The sequence below is a fragment of the Lactuca sativa genome, chromosome 9 (genome assembly GCF_002870075.4).
Source record: "Lactuca sativa cultivar Salinas chromosome 9, Lsat_Salinas_v11, whole genome shotgun sequence".
Classification (NCBI taxonomy): domain Eukaryota; kingdom Viridiplantae; phylum Streptophyta; class Magnoliopsida; order Asterales; family Asteraceae; genus Lactuca; species Lactuca sativa.
This window is the reverse complement of record NC_056631.2, coordinates 215,663,262-215,682,409: the sequence shown is the minus strand read 5'-3', so window position 1 is coordinate 215,682,409 and position 19,148 is coordinate 215,663,262.

Here is a 19,148-nt window from a genome sequence, read left to right as displayed (position 1 = left end):
GTGTGTAGGGCTGTTAAGGGAGATCGGTGATGGCGACCGGTGGCTGATAGTCAGTGCTCTAAGTGGGGAGAATTGGAAATTCTCCGGAAGATCGATAAGCATGAGAGGTTGTTCGCAGTCAGGTTTCAGCAGTGGTTCTTTAAGCCAAGAGCGTAGACTGGTATGAGTAAGTGACTGGAAAACGGGGCGGGATACAAATCAAGGGTTTTGTGAGAAAGGGTGTTGATTGTGGAAGGCCTGGGATCAGGCCGGGATTGAGTACGCAGGATGGAGATAGAGTTCGGAACCCCTAGAGAGCTAGAACAGTATGCTGGGAGAGTTTTCCTGGAGGGATAACTCGGAAGTATGAATGCTAGTTGAGCGGTCTGGATAAACTAAAGGCTGGTGGGCGTACCAGTGAGGCCGAAGGCTCGGAGGAAGGTCCAGACAGGCTGAAGGCCCTGGAGGGCGGTCCAGACCTGCTGAAGGTTCTGAGAGTGGTCCAGATTGGCTGAAGGCCTGGTAAGGCTGTCCAGTCATGCTGAAGACTCTGCATGTGTCGATAGGTCTATATGAGGATTTGGAATGAGTATGTTGTGATATGATAGCATCAGAAGGTCTGGCCCGGGGTATTGATCGTGATTAGTGGAAGGTAGTGCATGGACCCGAGAGTCCTTGCGAGCGGATTCAGAGCATGTGTGGTGCATGAGATAGCGGTTACGCTATAGGGGAATGGTGTAGTATTGGGTGAGCACCGTGGCACTTGTGGTGGTGTCAAGGCAGGCAAGTGGATTCCCTTGGTAAGGAAAGAGAAACGAATGTAGCTCCGAGAGGGAGTGTAAGTTCTCGGAAGTGAAAGTAGTAGTGCGGAGGTATGATTGGAGTGTTCCAATTATGGTTATTGGGTAGTGTGTTGCGGCGGTGGTGTGGAATCACATCCGGGTTGGATGCCTGTTGAGGTCACGGAAGGGATTCCGAGGGTGTAGAGCCAAGAGGCTCGGAAGGGATGCAGGGATGGAGTCTTGGATTCCCAGATGGATTTGGCCAAGGAATTATGTATGTGGTGGAAATTCATCCCGGGGGATGTTTGGAGGTGTCGTCAGTGTATCGGGTTTTCCCAACCCGAGGATGCTAGAGCCAGTTCAGCATAGGTATGAGATTGCGGAAGGAGAACTCATGGCAGTTGCTCTGAGGCTGAAGGATGTGTCATCCTGTTAGCGTGGAGTGGATGAAGTTGGACTCAGATCGGGATCCCGGTGGTTCAGGGTTATTTTTAGCTCGTATGAGTCAAGTGATTGTTGTGATTTGGAGCGAGTGAAGTATCATGGAGTGGTACTCGGTTGATAAGTGTGGTTATCAGAGGATGAGGCTAGTGGACATCTTGAAGCGGTGGTCAGGACACCGCAAGAGGAAGTTGGGTTATGGGTTTCGGTGGTTGTGTTTTGAGGAACCTAGTCTGGTTAATGCAAGGTGGTGCATTGCGAGAGTAGTTATGGAGTTGTGTTGCTGCAGGCTTCGAGGGCGAAGCCTAATTTAAGTGGCGGAGAATTGTAACATCCTGAGTTCAGGAGTGCAAGTTCAGGGTTCGAAGTGAAAATGTGAATGGGCAACTTGGCGAGTCCATGGGTGGACTCGGCGAGTAGGGTCGCGATTCTGGTCGCGTGTTAAGTGGCCAACTCGGCGAGTCGGCAGCTGGACTAAGCGAGTTGGTGCTATGTGGAGAAAACCCTAATTTAGGGGGATGAGCCCTATATAAAGGACATTATACCCTCTCCCTAGCCTCTTTACCCTCTCTTGAAGTCCAGAAAACCCTAATGCGTGTTTGTGAGTGATTTGAGAGCATTTGAACCTTGGAGAAGAGATTTTGGAAGGGATCTTGGAGAGTTAAGAGGCTTGGAGCAAGGGGCTTTGCAAGGATTCGGATTTCTCTTCTGTTGGAACTTTCTTTTGAGGTATTATTTCGTTGTTTGTGCTGTTACTCTTCTAGATTCATCATTTTGTAGTTTTTGGAAAGCATAGCTTGTGATATTTTGAGTTTAGAGGTTAGATCTGAGGTTGCTACCTTAGATCTGGAATGGAGAAGGTCTAGAGTGCATTAAATTCCCTGTTCTTGAGTGGTTGTGAAGCCGTCTTGTCCCAAACCCTAACCCTAGAGTGTTTTATGCTTAGATCTCTTTGGATTCACGTAAAGTTTGCCACTTTACGTGATGGATGGGTTGTAGAAGGGTAGATTTATGGTTTGGATCATCTGCATGGCCTGGAAAGCTTCTGTTTGGATTAAGATCTAGGGGTACTCGGCGAGTCACAAGGGTGTACTCGGCGAGTTGCTTGAAGATGGGCAGGGACTCGACGAGTTGGAAGAACAACTCAGCGAGTTGGTTGAAGATAGCCTTGGACTCGGCGAGTCTGTTCTTGGACTCGACGAGTCTGTTCGTGAGGTCCTAACCTTCTTCTGGGTGAGCCGTGAATTGGTGAGTCAAGGGAGGACTCGGTGAGTTGAGTGCGAGGGGACTCGGCGAGTCTCGGGGTGACTCGGCGAGTTGAGTCGTGGATTGGGAAGTTCTGAGCATGGGGACTCGACGAGTCAGCGGGTTGACTCGGCGAGTAGAGTCGGTCAGGAGGTTGACTTTGAATTTGACTTTGACCAAGTTGACTTCTAGGGGCATTTTGGTAATTGTTGGCATTTGTTTTGAGTTCAGTGTTGTTGTTGGCAAGTGGTGGAGATTGTGTCAGTGGTTGGAGCAGCTCGGTCTTATCTTTTCAGTCGGCAGTTGCGAGGTGAGTTATCCTCACTATATCGACAGGGTCTACGGCACCAAGGTCGGCCCTTTATCGGATTGTGATTCGGGTATCGTTGTTATGTTATTGCTTTGCTATGTTGCATCCTGGTAGTTAGGATGGTTTATGCTAGTGACCGGTTAGGTCGGTATCCTGGTTAGGATGATGTTATGCTATGTGATCTGCTAGATCAGTTTGTTTGGATGTGAATTGTTATATGATTGAATGTTTATGTGTACATGGTTGTTGGACTGGGGTTGGGTTGAGGCAGGTCCTGCTTTGTGCTGTAGGCCAACATACCCAGGGCGGACCGGTTATCCCGAAGGCCCAGACAGCGCTCCGGATAGGCTGTAGGCCCTAAGAGGGCGGACCAGACGTGCCGAGGCTCGGAGAGTGGACCAGGCCGACTGAAGGCCCAGTGCGGGCGGACCAGTCATACTATAGACTCAGAGATTGGACCAGGCGAATTTTAGGCACGGTGCGGGCAGACCAATCACACTGTAGACTCGATGTATGTAACAGCCCGGAATCTCAGGTATTGTTAAATTATGTTTTTGGGGTGATTTAAGAGGGGACTCGGCGAGTTGGAGCCTAGAATCGCCGAGTAGGATCGCAGACTTGGTCGCGGGTTCACGACTGGACTCGACGAGTCCAGATATGGACTCAGCGAGTCTACGCTGTTTAGCGAAAACCCTAACCGTTCAGGTTTGGGACGTATAAAAAGGACTCATTGGCCGTCATTGTTCATTTTAGCTTTCTGAGAAGAACCCTAAATCGATTGTGTACATCTGGAGCAAGGATTATAGGCCATTTTTGATTATAGAAGAGTGGTTGTGCAAAGAAGAGAAGGGATTGGCTAAAGGAGCAGCAAGGGAGTCAAATTCTGAGGATTGGGGACACAGAGGATACATCATCCAGGTAAGAATTCGAGTATACTCTGCTTTGTTGATGTGATTATGGAATTAGGGTTTATGGAACCCTTTTGTGAATAGATTGCATGTTACCCTAGTCCCCATGTCGATTGTAACCCTGTATTGAGACCTTTGGAGGTCCAGAATGTCCCATGTCTGTGCATTTCGGGAATTGATGAAGGTTTTGGATTGGAATCCTTATGCCTTAGGTCAAAATGTAAATTATGAATCATATGGTGTATCATGAGCACTGAGATGAGGACTTTACATGATGGATCAACCTAGGAAGGCCAGACCTAGGGATGGTCGAAGCAGTTCTGACCTTAGGATGCAGTTTGAGCGGTTGCATGGCATGGACTCGCCGAGTTCGATGAACAGACTCGGCGAGTAGCTTGAAGATTAACTGGGACTCGTTGAGTTGTTCTTCAGACTCGGCGAGTTGAGTCGGGGTGGCCCCGCGATTCTTCCAGGAGTAACTCGTCGGGTCAAGGAGGATACTCGACGAGTAGATAGGGAATCTCAGAAAGTTGGAGGACGTCTAGACTCGCCGACTCGCCATGGCACTCGCCGAGTCCGGTCGAGTTGACCGTTGACCGTTGACCGTTGACCAGAGTTGATCTAAGTCTGACTTCTTAGGGATAGTCACACTTAGAAGATATAAGTGTTAATGGGAAATATGTGATGTTATAGGGTGGTTGTAGCTCGACGGATTGTGCACGAGTGATTTCAGGATTTGCTAACTTTCAGCATTCGCGAGGTGAGTCTTCTCACTATACTGTACCCGGAAGGGTTTGACTGTGTGTCCGGAAGGTCAGATATGATATGTGATATGTATGCTATATGTGGTAAGTTATTTGTTATATGAGCTATATATGTTATGTGGGCCGGAAGGCAATATGTTATGGGCCGGAAGGCGTTGTGTTGAGGACCGGAAGGTCAGGGCCTGGAAAGGCGTATGTGCGTAAGTTGTATATTGGGGAACTCACTAAGCATTTATGCTTATAGTTGTTATGTATGTGTTTCAGGTACTAGCGAGGACCGTGGGAAGGCGCCGGCGTGATCGGTACACACTGAAGAATGTTTTTATGATCTTGGGATTTAGACAGTTTGTATTTGACATGACACTTAAGTTATTTATGCCTTGTTTTGAATGGAAATACTTTATTTTTAAAAATGAAAAATTTGTTTGAAAATTTGCGTTGTTACAATTGGTATCAGAGCCTTGGTTTGAGGGATTCGGGTGCACCTTCGGGAGTAACTGAACTCAAACCGAGGATTTGAGGAAAACTTTTTAAATAAAGGCATAAACTTTTGTAAATGGTTTTGTGGTAAGCAAGAAAGAAGCAGTGTGTACGATCAGTCAGCGCCCGAACGGTAAAGATCCCCAAAATACCTTACAATATTATATGATATGAATTGTTATGCATGCTAGAAGACTAGGTATTCATGATAGGACTAGAGTGGCCTGATTTGTGATGCCTTAGTCTAGGAAAGTTTGCCGATATGAGATGCTTTGCTAGTGTGCGAGTAGATAGTGCATAACAGAAGTAGAGTACTCACTATCCGGGGTTTGGGGAGGAAGATTTGGGATGAATGCTGATGCGGTGTGGTCGGTAGTATTGGGCCCGTACTACCGAAGACACCGGGTCAGTGGGAGACCCAAGTAAGAATCCCTAGATATCGAGGACTGAGTAGGGTTGCATTATCGAGTGCGATTATACTCGATGGAGTCTCTGATAGTTTTATGTTGTATTTCAGAGACATCATGGTTAGACCACGCCACGGAGCGAGTTCGAGCGGTGTGAGTGACGAGGAGATTCGTCAGATGATTCATGAGGAGGTAGCTGCGGCAATCCGGGCTGAGATCCTGGAGATGTTTGGGTCTATTAAGACCACCCTGATGGAGACGTTTGATGAGTGGTACGCCGCATTGACTGAGGCTGCAACCGCTGCAGCTACCGCAGTTGTGGCCGCTGCTAGGCCACAGGGGGGTGACTTGTTGCTGTTCCAAGAGTTCAGCAACACGAAGCCACCAGAGTTCGATGGGACGCAGGATCCGATTGCTGCGATGAGGTGGATCGCGGATATAGAGGGGTGCTTCTACACTTGTTCATGCCCGGAGCACCTGAGGGTACGGTTCGCTTTGAACCAGCTCCGTCTGGGAGCGAAGGACTGGTGGAAGTTCGTGACGGCGAACCTCACTTTGGCAGAGATTACAGCAGTGACATGGGAGGGGTTTACTGCTATGTTCAGGGACGAGTACGTTCCCCCGGTGGAGAGGGAACGATTGGTTCAGGAGTTCTTAACCCTCAAGCAGGGTACTGATTCGGTTGCGGAAATCACGCGGAAGTTTCATGAGAGGGCGATGTTCTGCCCCGAGCTGGTGTCCACAGAGCAGGCTCGGATGAGCCGGTACTTGGGAGTTTTGAGGAGAGATATCCGGGAGTTTGTGTCGAACTCCACCTATCATACTTTTACTGAGCTTCAGGCGAATGCCAGGAAGCGTGAGATCCAGTTGGAGACCCAGGCCAGGGAGGAGGCCGAGTCTCAGCAGGTGGACCGGCGGCCGGCTCAGTCTCAGCCGGCAGCCAAGCGGACCAAGTCCGCCGATTCGAGGACGGGAGGTCCGAAGGGCCGCACTTGCGGAAAGTGCGGCAAGGGTCACGATGGGGCGTGTCGAGCTGGTGCTTGCTACAAGTGCGGCAAGGAGGGGCACATTGCTAGGGAGTGTCCCAAGGGGTTTATGGTTTGCTTTCATTGCAACCAGACCGGCCACCGGAAGGTCGAGTGCCCTCAGCTTCGTCAGGGATCTGCACCTACTGCCAGGACTACTGAGACTCGACCGGTGAAGGTTGAGGCCCCGAGGGTTCGTGGGAGAGCCTTTCAGTTGACTGCGGAGGAGGTCCGCGCTGCGCCCGACGTCGTGGCAGGTATGCTGTAATTCATGTATTTATTTTAATGTCGAGATGTTATGCTTATGTTATTATATGCGTAGGTACTTTCCTTGTGAACTCTGTGCCTGCTCTAGTGTTATTTGACTCGGGTGCGAGTAGGTCCTTTGTATCTTTAGCCTTTAGTCAGCATATCAGCGTTAGTTGCGAGTCGTTGAGCCGACCTTCGAGAGTTTCTATAGCTGACGAGAGAGTGATTTGTGCCACGGAGGTCCTTCGGGGGTGCGTGCTAGAGATTTTCGGGGTTGAGTTCCCAATTGATCTGATCCCTATTGCGATGGGTGATGTCTGTGTCATCGTGGGCATGGACTGGTTGAGCCGATTCGGCGCTGTCATCGACTGTGAGCGTCAGCTGGTGACTATACGAGACCATAGTGGGGGAGTCCTTTCGGTGTACGGCGAGGGTAACCGTTCAGGATCAGCTTTTTGTTCGGCCGCTAGGGCGAGGCAGTGTCTACAGCAGGGCTGTAAAGGTTTTGTGGCGTATGTGATGGATACGCGGGAGGTTTCCGAGAGACCGAAGTCAGTTGAGGAGGTCCCTGTGGTGCGTGAGTTTCCAGATGTTTTCCCCGAGGAGCTGCCGGGAGTACCTCCTGTGAGGCAAATAGAGTTTGGTATCGATCTGGTTCCGGGGGCCGCGCCTATTGCTAAGGTGCCTTATCGTCTTGCACCTCCAGAGATGCAAGAGTTGTCCCCGCAGCTCCAGGAGTTGCTGGGGAAGGGATTCATTCGGCCGAGCAGCTCGCCGTGGGGAGCACCTATTCTGTTCGTCAAGAAGAAGGATGGTTCACACCGGATGTGCATTGATTACCGGGAGTTGAACAAGTTGACGGTCAAGAACCGTTACCCGTTACCGAGGATCGATGATTTATTCGATCAGTTGCAGGGAGCGTCTTGGTTTTCCAAGGTCGACCTGAGGTCAGGGTACCATCAGGTGAGAGTGCGGGATGAGGATGTCCAGAAGACAACGTTTAGGACGTGATATGGGCATTATGAGTTTGTGGTGATGCCTTTCGGGCTCACCAATGCCCCGGCTGTGTTCATGGATCTCATGAACAGGGTGTGCAGGCCGATGTTGGATCGGTCAGTGATTGTATTTATCGACGACATTCTGGTGTATTCGAGATCTAGAGAGCAGCATGAGGAGCATTTGAGGGAGGTCCTTGAGGTATTGAGGTCGGAGAAGCTTTATGCAAAGTTCTCCAAATGTGACTTCTGGTTGCGGGAGGTCCAATTTCTAGGACATGTTGTTAATCAGAAAGGGATATTGGTCGATCCGGCCAAGGTTGAGGCGGTGATGAGTTGGGAGGTGCCGAAGTCACCCTCTGAGATCAGGAGCTTCCTTGGGTTGGCAGGGTATTATCGGAGATTCATTAAGGATTTCTCCAAGATCGCAGTGCCGCTCACCAGATTGACCCGGAAGGGTGTTGCATTCTCATGGGGGCCCGAGCAGCAGACCTCCTTTGAGACACTTCGCCAGAGGTTGTGCGAAGGCCTGGTACTAGCTCTCCCGGACGGGATGGAAGATTTTGTAGTATACTGCGACGCATCGATTTCGGGACTGGGTGCAGTGTTGATGCAGAGGGGTCATGTGATAGCTTATGCGTCGAGGCAGCTGAAGCCTCATGAGGCGAGATATCCCACGCATGATTTAGAGTTGGGGGCAGTAGTGTTCGCTCTCAAGATTTGGCGTCACTACCTGTATGGGGTTCGATGTACGATATACACGGACCATAAGAGCTTGAAGTATTTAATGGATCAGCCCAACCTAAATATGCGTCAGAGGAGGTGGCTGGATGTGGTCAAGGATTATGATTGTGAGATCCTGTACCACCCAGGCAAGGCTAATGTGGTAGCCGATGCATTGAGCCGCAGGGCGGAGAGTACTCCATTGCGAGATGTATGTTTGAGACTGACTGTGATGACTCTAGTATTGGATGCTATTCGTGGGGCACAGGCCGAGGCTGTACGACCAGAGATGCAGAAGAAAGAGCGGGTTGTTGGGTTAATTTCAGAGTTCGTTAAGGATGGACGAGGGCTTATGACGTTTCAGGGTCGGATTTGGGTACCGTTCGTGGGCGGTACGCGTATTACTTTGATGGAAGTGGCTCATAGATCGAAATTCTCGATCCATCCCGGTGCTACGAAGATGTATTTGGATTTGAGGAAAGAGTACTGGTGGCCCTGTATGAAGAGGGACGTTGCGTGGTTCGTTGAGAGGTGCTTGACCTGCCGTAGGGTTAAGGCCGAGCACCAGAGACCGCATGGCAAGTTACAGCCATTGGAGATCCCCGAGTGGAAGTGGGAACAGATCACTATGGATTTCATCACCAAATTGCCGAGGACTGCCAGGGGAGTTGATGCAATTTGGGTGATTGTGGATAGGTTGACGAAGAGTGCACACTTCCTTGCCATCAGCGAGAGTTCTTCAGCGGAGAAGTTAGCGGAGATATATGTGAGAGAAGTGGTATCTCGACCTGGAGTGCCGATCTCGATTGTTTCAGACCGTGATGTACGTTTCACTTCCAGGTTCTGGAAGAAATTCCATGAGGAGCTGGGTACTAAATTGCATTTTAGTACCGCATATCATCCCCAGACAGACGGCCAGAGCGAGCGGACGATTCAGACGCTGGAGGACATGCTTCGAGCGTGTGTGTTGGACTTCGGGGGTAGCTGGGATGCATATTTACCCTTAGGAGAGTTTTCCTACAACAACAGCCATCATTTGAGCATTGGTATGCCACCTTTTGAGCTGTTGTATGGTAGGAGGTGTCGGACCCCCATTTGCTGGGGAGAAGTGGGACAGAGAGTGATGGGCAGCACAGAGATCGTGCTTCAGACGACAGAGCAGATTCAACAAGTTAGACAGAGGTTGTTGACCGCCTAGAGCCGACAGAAGAGTTATGCAGACAGGCGCCGATCCGAGCTTGAGTTTCAAGTCGGCGACTTCGTTCTCCTGAAGGTCTCTCCTTGGAAAGGAGTGATTCGATTCAGGAAGAGGGGCAAGTTGGGGCCCCGATATATTGGGCCATTTCGTGTGATTGCAAGGATAGGCCGGGTAGCCTATCGGTTGGAGTTGCCAGCGGAGTTGGGACAGATCCACGACACCTTCCATGTGTCGCAATTGAGGAAGTGCATAGTCGATGAGTCGGTAGTGGTTCCAGTAGAGGACATTCAGGTGGATGCGAGCCTGAATTATGCCGAGAGACCAGTGGCCATCAGGGATCGGAAGATCAAGGTTCTGAGGAACAAGGAGGTACCTCTAGTGTTGGTTCAGTGGCAACACCGTAAGGGATCGGAAATGACTTGGGAGCCGGAACGTGAGATGCGGGAGCAGCATCCGGAACTATTTTCAGAGTGAGACTTCGAGGGCGAAGTCTAATCCTAGTGGGGGAGAGTTGTAACATCCCGGAATCTCAGGTATTGTTAATTTATGTTTTTGGGGTGATTTAAGAGGGGACTCGGCGAGTTGGAGCCTAGACTCGCCGAGTAGGATCGCAGACTTGGTCGCGGGTTCGCGACTGGACTCGACGAGTCCAGATATGGACTCGGCGAGTCTACGCTGTTTAGCGAAAACCCTAACCGTTCAGGTTTGGGACGTATAAAAAGGACTCATTGGCCGTCATTGTTCATTTTAGCTTTCTGAGAAGAACCCTAAATCGATTGTGTACATCTGGAGCAAGGATTATAGGCCATTGTTGATTATAGAAGAGTGGTTGTGCAAAGAAGAGAAGGGATTGGCTAAAGGAGCAGCAAGGGAGTTACATTCTGAGGATTGGGGACACAGAGGATACATCATCCAGGTAAGAATTCGAGTATACTCTGCTTTGTTGATGTGATTATGGAATTAGGGTTTATGGAACCCTTTTGTGAATAGATTGAATGTTACCCTAGTCCCCATGTCGATTGTAACCCTGTGTTGAGACCTTTGGAGGTCCAGAATGTCCCATGTCTGTGCATTTCGGGAATTGATGAAGGTTTTGGATTGGAATCCTTATGCCTTAGGTCAAAATGTAAATTATGAATCATATGGTGTATCATGAGCACTGAGATGAGGACATTACATGATGGATCAACCTAGGAAGGCCAGACCTAGGGATGGTCGAAGCAGTTCTGACCTTAGGATGCAGTTTGAGCGGTTCCATGGCATGGACTCGCCGAGTTCGATGAACAAACTCGGCGAGTAGCTTGAAGATTAACTGGGACTCGTCGAGTTGTTCTTCAGACTCGGCGAGTTGAGTCGGGGTGGCCCTGCGATTCTTCCAGGAGTAACTCGTCGGGTCAAGGAGGATACTCGACGAGTAGATAGGGAATCTTAGAAAGTTGGAGGACGTCTAGACTCGCCGAGTCGCCATGGCACTCGCCGAGTCCGGTCGAGATGACCGTTGACCGTTGATCGTTGACCGTTGACCAGAGTTGATCTAAGTCTGACTTCTTAGGGATAGTCACACTTAGAATATATAAGTGTTAATGGGAAATATGTGATGTTATAGGGAGGTTGTAGCTCGACGGATTGTGCACGAGTGATTTCAGGATTTGCTAACTTTCAGCATTCGCGAGGTGAGTCTTCTCACTATACTGTACCCGGAAGGGTTTGACTGTGTGACCGGAAGGTCAGATATGATATGTGATATGTATGCTATATGTGGTAAGTTATTTGTTATATGAGCTATATATGTTATGTGGGCCGGAAGGCAATATGTTATGGGCCGGAAGGCGTTGTGTTGAGGACCGGAAGGTCAGGGCCTGGAAAGACGTATGTGTGTAAGTTGTATATTGGGGAGCTCACTAAGCATTTATGCTTACAGTTGTTATGTATGTGTTTCAGGTACTAGCGAGGACCGTGGGAAGGCGCCGGCGTGATCGGTACACACTGAAGAATGTTTTTATGATCTTGGGATTTAGACAGTTTGTATTTGACATGACACTTAAGTTATTTATGCCTTGTTTTGAATGGAAATACTTTATTCTTAAAATTGAAAATTTTGTTTGAAAATTTGCGTTGTTACAATGTATATGGCTAGACTCAGAGGGTGGACCAGGTGGACTAAAGGCCGGTGCGGTGGACCAGTCACACAGTAGACCCGAAGTGCATGGCTGTTCTGTGTTCTGTTGTGATATGGCATGTTGTGCGTGTATGGTATATGTGGTTGGTATTTTGGGGGTATCTCACTAAGCTTTCGGGCTTACAGTTGTGGTTTAATGTTTTTCAGGTTCTTCAGGAAACCGTGGCAAGGCAAAGGCATGATCGTTCCGCTCCACATGGTTGTGTTTTTTGACGTGGTTCTGGGAAAACTCTGATAATAATTGTATTGAAAACCTTTTTGTAATAACTTAATGAAACTGGGTTGTTTTTGAAAAGTTTAAATTCATTAAAATTTTAGAGCGTTACAGATAACAAAACACACATCAAAATCAATTCATAGTGAAAACCCACACTATGCATACCCACCTACAGCTTCCTAGTATTCGTGTAACACTCCCTGAAATAAGTATGGATCATGTACTTTCAATAGTACGGGCCCAATACTACCTTCCACACCTATCCATACTCATTCCAAGGACTGCTCTGAGACTCCCAAATCACTTTGCAACACTCTGATACACCCCTCAAACGTATGAATACAGCTAACCATATACATAATACAACACTTCCTATACTCTCTTGCTAGGATTCTCCACACTCGCTTACGCACTGCTAAAACCCCTATCAACATCGCTGGATGCCTCGTGTATGCAAGTTATACACAATAAAAGATCAAATAGAACACCGAATAAGTGATTCAACCTTAAGCCCACAAGCTAAATCAATCATTCTAAGGCTATGTAATATAAGAAATAATTCTCTAGGTTATAAGGCATCACAGATGTCAGGCAATGCTATCATGAAAATCTTGAGCAGATACACAACAAACAATCTAGCATGCATAACATTTCATAGTACAATTCAAGATCATATGGGTATGTTGGGATTTACTTGATTCCCAAGCTTTGACCGATTGTACGCGTCGCATCCTCAATTTGTTATGAAATCTTTTTAGAAAATCTTTTTCTTGAATAAAATCATTTTATTTTCAAAAACTCATTTAGAAAATCTTTTAGTCCTCAGTTTCAGTTTAGACACACTATAAGGCGTGCCCAAATTCCTCAAACCAAGGCTCTGATACCAACTTGTAACGTCCCAAAAATTAAAAATAGATTGTTCAATTTTAAAATTTAATAACCAATTAAAACCTTCTCTTCAAAAACCATGTAGTAACATTCATTTGATTAAAACCATACTATATGAGAGTTAAGTTCACGAACTAAGGAAACGAACATCTTTGATGCGCGTGATTAGTCCCAACACGCTCTTCTCATGAACGAATTGCAAAATGTTTAATCCAAACTTAAAGCATAAATATTAGTGAGTTCCCCAGTATAACATATATTCCATCGTACATACAGTGCATCCACACAATATCTTGGCTCTAGTGCCGATCAACAAAATGTCTTATTCACATACATATATCATGCGTAACTGGCCCAACCCTAGAGAGTATACTGGTCGATTCATGACTCCATTGCCATGGGACAAACCCTAGTCCTACATATAATTTTTGTGATCCATCCATAGTCTTTCTTATTAGTGCTATGATCCAACCATAATCTTTCATATCTGTGTTGTGATCCAAGCACAATCTTTCATATCAGTGATGTGATCCAATCACAGTCTTTCATATCACTTTCCAAGGGCCAGATCTTGGTCTTTCATACAATTCATCAAGTCATATGTAGGTGGGGATCAGATAGACAATTGAACAGATGACCCACCCAAGAGCAAACAATAAGACAACAACATCATAATTAGGTATTAGACCAAAAGTTGTTAGGCTACCTAACTTAGACTAAATAGAACCCAAACTATCATTATCACATAATCATCTAGCATAAACAAGTATTAAATACTAGTATGTCCATACCCTAAGCAACTAGCATTTCCTAGTTCCATGTTCTTGACCACTTCACAATTAAGCCCATCGTTGATCAAACCTACATACTCTTAATAACCGGCCTTTCCCAGTTACCCTAACCAAACATAACTCCTAACAGTATCACATGATCAATAGGTAGAACCCTACCGATCTATCATACAATGACACTAAGTGTCCCATACTTCGCATACATACAAAGAAGTTATCCTAGCCACTAATATACTTGTACTATACGATTAACAATATCCTAACATGCAAAGGATATACAATGGGATATGTGTCATAGTTAGAAACTCACCCGAATACAGTTGAAAGTCCACATGCCTCAAGCGCGATTCAACACTGTAGAAATTGTGAGTACATACCACCTATTAACAGTTAGAGTGTAATCCTTAGTCTAAAACTCATATCCTATGAAGTTTGACCAAAAAGTCAAAATAGTCAAAAGTCAATTGTCTGGCGCTACACTTAGCGTATATCATACCTACGCTCAGCACAAGCCTACGCTCGGTGTATCTCATCTATGCTCAATGTACCACTAAAAGACAAAATAACCAAATTTCTTCATCTCTACGTTGCGCGTACACTATTCACAAAACTAAATTTTTGGTTAAACTCTTAATCCGTTGAGCCAAAATTCAAAACTTTCCAGAAGTCCAATATACTAAAAAGGGACTCATAAAAATCAAAACTTTATGGACATGCGTGTCCCATGCATGTCGTACACCCTTTTAGGTCAAAAATGGTGAAAGTGTGATCTTGAACCCATACATGACACCAAAACAAGTCCAAAATCTAGATCCAATAGATAGAACACTCCAAGGACATTCTACAATGATAAAGTTGTGAGCTTTATCAAGATTTCTTCCTTGAAATCCAACCAAACAATAAAAAGCGACACGAAGACCATAATGTGAAAGATCTAAAAAGCTTTAATAATAAAGCTGGGAGGTTGATGACTTACAAAGGTCCACAACATACACAAGAAGATGGATTTCTTTTGGAGAGACCCACTCAAGCTCCAAAGAATAGTGAACTTCCTTGAACGCTCTCAAAATGATACCTACAATAAGCAAAAGGAGGGAGGAGAAGGAAATGGAGGCAAGGATTTCATTCTTTAGAGGTTAGAGGTTTATCCATATAAGTCCTAAAAGTTAGAAATGCTTAAATATATCTTAAACTTGAAATCTAGGGTTTTCTGCATACAGTAGCGCTACGCTTTGCGTAGACATACCAATGTTTGGCGTAGACTTATGCTCAACATAGCTCACCTACGCTCAACGTAGGAACATAATTCTAAAATTCATCATTTTATACTAACATATGGATCTTGTAAAATAGATGTTACACAACCAAAGTTCCCAAGGAGTGGAGATCTAGTATTATTATACCAATTTATAAGAAAAAAGGGTGATTAAAATATTTGTGGGGACTATAAAGGTATTATGCTATTGATTCATAAAATGAAACAATAAGAAAGAGTGTCAGATGCTTGGTTGAGAAAGGAAACTAAAGTATCTCAAATCAAATTTGATGTCATGCTTGGGAGATCTACAACTGAGGCAATCCACCTCCTCATACATCTTATGGAGAAATTTAGATAAAGAAATAGGGATTTTCACATGGTCTTCATTTGCATAGGACAGAGGGAAGAAAATGAATGAATTTAAAAAAAGAAAAAGGGTACTCGCTTAACTCTTGATCATCTCCTAATAATCCTGATGTTGGGGTGTCAAACCCAACAAATAATAGGGGTACTGAAAGACACTAACCCGCTCTAATATCTCTTTCTTGCCACTTTATATAATCAAAACATGCTCTTTGAATAGACCCAACTTTACTAATTCAACCTAAACACGCTCTAAGATTGTATTGAACAACCATATGAAATTTTGTACAAGCTTCCTAACGGTGTTTATTTCTTCTCTCGAAAGTTTGAGAACATGTTATATATATATATATATATATATATATATATATATATATATATATATATATATATATATATATATATATATATATATATATATATATATATTCTAGAATGAGAAAACGTATTATTTGTTACCAATTGTGATGAGATTTAAAACACAATAGCTTTTAATCTATAAAGATCGATTAGATCTTGAACAAGTGTGTGAATGTGAAACTGCAAGAACACAATATAAAAACAATGAAGAACGCAATATTAAGAACAAACAGCTTGAATCAAACGTGTCGAATGATTAAATAAAATCCTTAGAAGAGCTCGATTAAGAACATCAACTGTAAAGGATTAGAAGATTACAAGAGAGCAAATACGTAAACTCTGGAACGCTAAAACAGAAATCTTGAATCTTAACCTAATATGCATGAAAGCGATAACTTATATACTATACATAAAAGGCTCTCGGTTGGACAGGCCCAAACCGGAGAATACAAGGCTAATCTACGAGCCCAAAAGACGCAATACAAAACAGAACTTCAGCCCAACAATCTCCCCCTTTGCGTCAATTTGGAGCAAGACCATCACTTCTTACTTGGGCCGGCGGCTGAAGCTGGTACCTTCTTCTTCACGGTACTAAACAGACACTTGGTTATTGAAAGGATGGTCTGTCTAAACCGGATGTACCAGTTGATCATATCTTCAAAATATTTGATGTCATCAGCCGAATTGTCCTTACACCTCTTGATGATAGATAGGACATGTTCCAAGCAGGTAGTGGTGTAGAGGTGCTTGTCAGCTAATGCGAACAGACATTTCTGTCCTTCGGCTCTGGTGAACATCACAGAGTTTCGCCTTGAATCAATCTTGCCCATCTTCATCGTGTTTAGATCACTGGCCGATCCCACAGGCTTGACTTTCGGTTTCTTCTTAAACACTGTGGCAACCTCCTGATCCATTAAGGCCACCTCCATGATATAGCATGCCAGCATCCTTTTGACATGGTCCAAGATGGGACTATATTCAGCTTCGTTTGTCAGCAAGATGTTGTACAAGACTATCCAATCATGAGGGTTCAGATTGGGCAGATCCGCCAGAGAGATCATGTGAGCAGTTCTTGCAGATCCTCGGATAAGCTTGAACTTGACGTTTGTGAATCTCCCCACTGCAAACGGCTTCAACACCCGAACACTGACAATCTTCTGGGCGCTCCATGTAAGGAATTGAGGGCGAGCGGCCTCCAGATAAAAGTCAATGAGCTCCCTGTCAAGCTCATCGTTCGGATGCGGGACTTCATAAATGTTCGAGAAGGCGTGGAAGATGAACGCCTTTCGAGTCAGAGGCATATCAAATTGCGAATCGACCGAGTTGATGCAGTCGAATGATATCACCGGCTCGAGCCACAGAATGCTTGGAGTCTCTATGGCCTCTTTTATCAGTCGATCCCTGGTCCAGGCAGGGAAGAGCAGCTTTCGGCTCTCAAGGAGATCATTGGCTTCTTTTTGTTTACGTTCGGCTTCTTCAGCTTCACGTGCCACACGATTGACATCGTCAGTAGTATTGCGACTGTTCTTTCTCTTCAACATGTCCGCAATAGTCTCCTTGTCTTCATCTTCATCTTCATCTTCATCTCCTCCCTCTTGAATATTTTTGCCCTTGTCCTTCACACCCGAACCCGAGGCATGACCAGTTGGGGTTGGTTCGGTTGTGTGAGTTGCTTTTGAGGAAGGAGGTGGTTTCGATCCAGTCTTCTCATCTCCCCCTTGTTTCGGAATGGACACGAAACTGGGTAGGCCTTCAATTTTACTTAAGAGAGCCATGGCCGGAGAGAGTTTCTCAGCGAGGGTACGCCTCACCGAGTGGTTCAGGATTGGGTCGTGTGCTTCCAGGATGTTGGATAAAGCGGCGTGGACATCCGAAACACACGTCTTGATTATTTCCCTTTCGGATCGAAGAGCCTCCAATTGTTGTTCGGAGTTGGAAAGTTGGGTGCTCTTGACCTTGAGGGCAGTGGTCTTACTCGCCAGGACGTCCATCAATTTATTTTCAGCCGCAAGATCCTCTTGTAGCTTTGTCAGGCGGGCTTCAATGGAGGCACGGAGTGCCGAGTTGTCGTCGCTAAGGTGTTGTCTGAGGGTAGCGAACGAGGATAACTCCGTCTTCACAAACTGGGCCAATTGATTAACAAGAGGTTCCAGTGTTGTTTTGTTGGCTTCGGCGCTTTCCTGCATGGACTGCAGCAGGATTGAAGCGTCATGGAATAGTTTATCGACTTTTTCGGTCGCTGCCTCACAAGCTCGGGTGGAGGCATCTATAGCAGCAGTAGCAGAGGCTACTGAGTCATGTTGAGCCCTAGAGAAGGCATCAACTATCCTCTGAAGGGCAGCTTCAGATAAGGACGACTGCTGATTGGAAGAGGAGGCGAGAAGTTGATCAACCTTCTCGTTCAGCTCACGGAGATGCTTCTTGGTTACAGGAGCATCATCCTCCTCATCACTTTGAACTTGAAACGGACTATAGTAGACCGAATCAAAGTTCAGATTGTCACCACCGAGATATTGATCATCGCCATCGGAGGCGTCTTCTGGAGATTGAGGTGGTGGTGAAGCTGGGGGTGTTATAGGTTTGGTTGGAGCAGGGTGAGTGGGTGGGGGGTTAGTTTCGGTTTGTGGAGGTTCGGTTACAGGAGGGGCTTCGGTTACAGGTGGTGTTTCGGTTGAGGTGGTGAATATTGGTGGAGGAATAGGGAATGAGGTTGGTGGTATAGTAGGGTTTATGGTGGGAATGGAAATAGGAATTGTGGGTGGAGGGGAAGGAACTGGGGATTGGTGAAGTTCCATCTCCGGGGTTGGGGAACGAGGAGGTGTGTTGCCTCTTTGTGGAGATTCGTCTCCTTGTGACTCCTCAGAGCCCGAACTCCCACCTTCGGATTCGGTAGAGGATGATGAAAGGACGAGCGTCCGTTTCGGTTGGGTCTTCCTCCTTTTTGGTTTTGGGGATGAAGCAGGCTTTGGTTGTTTGCATTTCTTGGGAGTAGGTTTTGGGGCTTTGGATGGTTTCTTCCCCTTGTCTGCTTTCTTGCCCCTGGCCCCCGGTTTGTCGGCATCATGGATCGATCTCAACATGTCCGGAGTCATTTCCCTCGGACCAGATGGTCCTAACTCCTTGATCGCCTTGATGAAGCTGCTCTCTGATGGTACACTCCCATACATCGACTCCGGGATAGAGCCAATGAAGGTGAATTTTGATGCAGCTGATACGATGATCTTCGTGGTGTGGAACGTACCAACCGAAGACATTGGTGCACCGTCAGCAGTTTGGACATCGAACTTGTCCATAGCCCATCTTGTGATCAAGATCCAGAACCGGGCTAGTGACACCTCGGAGTGTCGGGAAGTGGAAGAGAGGCTCTGAATTAGTTGTTGCCAAAGAACAAATCCATAGTCCAGATTAATCCCGTTGTACACCCCATACATGATTGATAGAAACAGACGACTGGCCCCGTCCGATCCTGAGCTTCGTTCTGACAGTCCCTTGAAGAGAACTGTAAATAACCCATTCCATTGGGGCGGTAGGCATGATTTCTTGAATCTGGCGACGGAGGTGAGAACTTCCGTGTAGCCCATGTTAT